The sequence below is a fragment of the Peromyscus californicus genome, unplaced genomic scaffold, assembly GCF_007827085.1.
Source record: "Peromyscus californicus insignis strain IS unplaced genomic scaffold, ASM782708v3 Scaffold_1__1_contigs__length_55948999, whole genome shotgun sequence".
In the NCBI taxonomy this organism is placed as follows: Eukaryota; Metazoa; Chordata; class Mammalia; order Rodentia; family Cricetidae; genus Peromyscus; species Peromyscus californicus.
Genome location: NW_026294492.1, coordinates 42,278,385 through 42,284,470, shown reverse-complemented (window position 1 = coordinate 42,284,470; position 6,086 = coordinate 42,278,385).

The following is a 6,086-nucleotide window of genomic DNA, read 5'->3' as shown; positions in this document are numbered from 1 at the left end:
GATGAAGTGTAATTTCTTGAACATGAAGTTATATATTGCATAAGATAATTCAATGCAAGAAACAAAATTCAAATGTGAAGTTTTTTTTTTGAGATATTGAGAGCAGTTAACAATGCTTTCTATGTATGTTAATCCTCAGACAAGAATAGATATACTCTCCGAGGAAATAAATTTGATTGCTGTGGGTATTCATATTTGAATCAAGGGTTAAAGTATAAAATAAGTTTGGAGTCACAGTTCAATAATAGTATGGTTCCTTAATGTGAGAAGGCTTGAGTATAATTCTCAGCAGTACATGAAAAAAGAATAAAACTTAGAGAGAGAGAGAGAGAGAGAGAGAGAGAGAGAGAGAGAGAGAGAAAATCAATGAGAGGGAATGAAGAGAATGAAATAAAATACTTTAATTATGGTTGAAAAATTGGAAATCTAAAATGAATACTATAAATGAATCTTATATTTAAGAAAAAGTATATTTTAAATGAAATTCTAAAAACCATACAAAATGAAAATGCACTTTGAAATCTAAGAAGACAAAGTTGATTTAAAAATTAATGTTAAATTTATAATTACAATATTCAATTATATAAATGATTGAAAATTAGTTTAAAGTTGTTACCAATCAATAAAAATAATGTAATAAATCTAAAAAACACAATTGACAGGGAGAATAATGAAGATAACAGCCTGAGATGATGAAATAATATTATTGACAATATTAATGATAATATTTCTCACATAGAAAACCCTAATTGTCTGTCATGTGCTTATTTCATGTTTATTAACTCAACTAATGGCCCACAATTTGTAAAGTAGAGCTTAAAGTTGGGAAAACAAAGCTGGAGTGAGCAAATTAATAGTCATTCATTAAAAATACTAAAATAGATAGACCTCTGTAGAGAATAATCAGGAAAAAAGATGGTACAAATGCATCTTAAGTTATAATTGCAAGATAACGTTTAATGAAGACATTAAGATAATTGTTTACCAAGACTGATGTTGTGCCAATCATTTTATAAAGTAGTATGAGCAAATTAGCTTACTTCAGAACTAAAATATGGCAAATTAAGTAAAACAAAAGACAAATACCTCAATAAAATAAATAGAAATTAAGAATAAAATTTTTTGTAGTATTTAAATTTACAACCAGAAATTATTCTTTCAAGCCTGTATAATTTTATACATCTGTCAGACTATCAAAATATAATTAATTAGTTTTATGGAATTTATCTAACTCTGGTATCAAAACCAAATTAGGACAATAAAAGGTATCATTTTCAGTATCATTTAAAAATCGAGATGCAATCATTATGAACAAAATATTAAGAAAAATATTCAAGTACTTTTCATTCCTCTATTGGAATTTTAAAATTATATATTTTTTCTCTTTCTCATGAGCCTATTGTGTGCACACACGCACGCGCATCCACATGCCATTTTCAGGAATGTGGGGGTTAAAGGACATTTTGCAAGTGTCATTTCTCTCTGTGTCTACCATGTTTGTCCTGAGGGTCAGACTCAGTTTGTCAGTCTTGTTAGAAGTGACTTTACCTATTGAGCTATCTCTCTGACCCTCAAGAGCTGCTTATAGGGTCAGCATGGTGTTATGTGAGGATGAAATGATGTAATTCGTTCATCAGTACTTTTTCATTATCTCCTAATGCAATTCTCATATCATGGGACTTTAACGGCTAAACGATATGATCATCCTAATGGACAGTAGAGACAGAATCTCCTGTTATAAACATTCAGCAAGTCAATAATTAAAAGGCACCTTCCTCACATAGATTATCAAAACATGCAGCCATAATGAAAGCAATGTAAATTTCTGAAATACTGTTTAAATCAAATGATGAGAAAGCATTCATTATGTATTCATCAGGCAAGAATACATTGTAAGAAACACAAATTATAAGGTTTAGGAGAATGTGAGTGTCTCACTTTCTTAATAACAATAGTTCAGAGGTGTAAGGAGTTATAGGTAACATGTTTATCATTCCATAAAGTAAACTATTGTTCCTAATGGCATGTGTAAAATTCAAATCAATGAACAAATTACATTATTGGCACAGCCATATCTGAATGGAATGGCAGAAGTCATAAAGCCATCACACCTGCTTGACAAGGATCCAGCAAAGATGAGCCACATGATGGCTGCCATGCCACCTTTGTTTTTCATCTCCACCTGTTACAGACTTGGGGCACTTTTAATGTTGGGTTGATGGAAAATTCCTTATAAATCATTTATGCCTTCTCCCAGGAATGCTGCTTCTAAGCTCACCCAGGAAAATCCTGAACATACTATCCCCCCCACACACACACACTTTGAGGGAGATATCCTTATCTACTTGGGGTTGTGACACATAAAGAAGAAGCCAGAGGTCTCTTTATGAGGCTATGAGACATTCTTGAAACATCTGTTCCTCTACTTACACAGGAATAAGATAATCAAAACAAAGTAAATTCAAAAGGGTCAACAAGATTTGGTGGGCTAGAGGAATTGTCCACAGTTCAGATTACAAGGCTCTTCCCACTGTACACTCAGACAATTACGTGGCATACAACTGCCCTACACAAAGACATATTGATGAGCAAAGTGTGGAGTGGAAAGATGATAAAAGTATGAGGTGTCAGGACCTCCCTCTCTTAGATGCTAGCTCATGTAAAACCACTGTAATGTCATATGACCAAGGAACAATGGAAAGCCAGGATTAGACACATAGACCAATTCTATAAAGATATAAATGTGAACATTGATTGTATTATGCCAGAATTTGAATAATAACTGCAACAGTTTGGCCTGAGGATTTTTCCTGGGCACTCTGACCACTAAGAGTTAATAATACACTGCTTGAGACATGGCAAAATGCCCAGGGTGGTTGAAGATTTTTGTTTTGGTCTAGTGTCCTTGAAGCAACCAAAACAACCAGCCTGAGCACAGGCTGTCATATGCCTCTAGATTCTCAAAAATTGGGTTATGGGGTTAATGAGTAATAATGATAACTCTGTTTATTAATGATGTCAAAACTTGAGGGGAAATAATTGGAAATGATAACTCTGTTCTGTCATAGTTTATTAATGATGACTAAAAGATGAGCAAAAGAAAGTGAAACACATGTCCAAAAGCAAAAATGATATAATCTATGTTTTGGAACATCATGAATGTATCCCTGCTAACTAAATTCTGTATAATAAAAAAAAAATACTCTGACTTCTAGTCAGTCAGGCTGCAAGATTCTCCCGACCACCATGGCCTGGCTCACTTTCTTCTCCTGCTGACTCCTTACATCCTCTGCAGGACCCATCCACTGCCAGGGAATGGCTCCTGGCATATTATATTTTAATAGTTTCTACTTATACACTGTATAGACTGTATGGAATCCATATAGAACAATATTGCTATCCTTAAGACCCACTGTGTGTATTAACAAGAAAATATAGTTATGTGCCCAATGGCTATAGGAGCAAAAACAAACCAAAGAGACATAAATGTATTACAACAAAAATTCAAAATTTTAAGATTCTAATTATTTAATAAATAAAATATAAAGTATTAATATAGTAAAATATGAATATTTGATAGAGAAAACTATAAAACAATTGTAAACAAACAGTAGTTTCATTATACAATTACTTATAAACATTAATATAAATCTTTGCAAGAAAATAAAAATGACAGCAAATAAAAATCAGAATAAATTTTAATATAAGAGGATACACAAGTTGAGCATTGGCATTTCACCATGGAACGTGGTATGATAATAATTGGTAAAGTTAAATATGCACACAACACAAGCCCCAACAATACTATATCCTGTCTTGCATATGCATGGTTTTAATTACTGTCCTTGTTAGGGCTTTTGTTAATTTGACAAAAGCTATGGTTATCTGAGGTGAGGGAAGCACAATTGAGGACATGCCCCTACCAGATTGGCTTTTGGGTAAGCCTGTTGAGCATTTTCTTAATTAGTGTTTGCTATGGAAGGCCCAAACCATTGTGAGTGGTGCCACCCCCAGGAAGCTGATTTTAGATAGTATAAGAAAGCAGGATGAGCAAACCAAGGAGAGTCAGCAAGAAAGAAGCATGCCTCTATAGTTGCTTCTTTAATTCCTTCCTTGAGTTCCTAATATTACTTCCTTCAATGATGGACTATGATGTGGAAAAACAAGCTGAATAATGAACCCTTTCCTCCTCAAGTTGCCTTTGGTTATGGTGTTTAATCACAGCAATGGAAAACCTAGAGATGTGGTTTCAGTATAACTAAAAATTTTGACAACAACCTCAATGTTCACTTAAAACAAGGACAGTTTTACAACTATTTCACAACAGTAATATTTAACAAATAATAATACATAACATGAAATGTTGATATATTTAATTGTAGTGCATACACACATATATATGTCAGGAATAATGCAAACAGCTGTATCACACTCCTGTTACCATGTCTTCATGCCATGATGGATTGCATCTGTCACAACATGAGCCAGGATCAATCCTTTCTTCTTTATGCTGCTTTTGTTGGGCTTTGCTCTGTTCTGAGAAAAACAATTAACATGTTTGTCATTTGGAGTTTGATTTTGCCATTAGACTCTGTAGGTTACAGACATATAGCAATCTCTGATCTCACCACATTTCTGACCTGCAGTTTTCCACATCTAGAAATGGGAAGTTAACTGGGTGTGGTACACATACCTCTGAAAATAGCACAGGAGAGCTGGAGCAGGAGAATCAGGAGTTCAGGCCATTCTCTACCTGGCAGGGATTCTGATGCCAGCATGGGCAACAGATACTTAATCTCAAAGAAACAAACAAAAGAATAACAACAGCAAACAAAACCTGAACTACATACCCTTACTTCCTTTCATTCTTTATTCACTTTTCTTCCAGCTCAGGATGTCTTTAGTCACAAAATTCATTGACACAACAACGCACAAAAAAAAAAAAAGTCCACTACACAGCCCACTAATCATTCTTTTAATGCCAAATATATCCCATGTAAAATCTTCCTGCTTCCACATTATCTTATAGTTTTCTATGATCATCCTCAATATCAATTCATTATCCCAGTGGTTTCTCTAATGCAAAGTCCTCACAAAAATGGAACTGTATCTGACCTTGTACTTCATTCTTCATAATATTTTGAATGCATTCAAGGATCAGACTTTATATATTTTTTAACTAATTTAAGTTAAATTTATAATCTTTATTAGATATCATTGATCATTTGTAAACAAGGTAACACAAGGAGTTGGCTATTACTGTAATAGATCAGGACATGCTGTTTTTGAGGAGAAGTTGGAAGTATTTGGAACTTTGGACTAGGATAGAAATTGGACACTGTAAGTGGAGCTGAATGGGTCATCCTAAATAGAAACTTAGAAGAAAGGAGTGCTGAGAATCATACAGAGTGTAGAGTTAAAGCGTTTTTAGACATGAACAACATTAGCCACTGGGATAGAGACCATTATTGTGATATTTGGCAAAGAATGTGATTGTCCTATGTCTGTTTCCTAAGAACTTCCCTGAGACTAAATTAATAGGTAATGGACTAATTTATTTGGTAAAAGATTTCAAGACAGCCTAATATTGTCTGTCACATGGATATTAGCAGTCACTCTTACACAAGTCTACAATGAAAATGAAAAATTTGGGGAATAAAGAAATTTAAAAAATGTACAGTTTGAAAAGAAAAAGAGCCCTAGGAAATAGTGTTACAGCCAACTCTAACACTGAGAGATAAGGAGAATTAAGTCAAGACCTGATCTGTGTTGGAATAAAGGGAAGTTTGCTCTCAGGAAAAGACCCCAGACAGCTCTGCTTTCAACCTGTGAAAGAACCCAAGGAATTTTGTACTCCTAGAAAGAAATAACAAAGACAATCCACAGGAAATATGATCCAAGGGTGCTAGTGTGCATCCCAGAAGGCAACTAAACTTGGCAGTGTTGCTATAGAGTTATGAAGAATACACGATTAAAAGGGTCTAGATATCTTCCTCTACAGTCCCAGAAAACCACTGAGGCAAGTTATGTGGCAGGGGCATCCTTTCACAGAGGCTCTGAAAGGCCATTGTTACTTAAAGCTATAG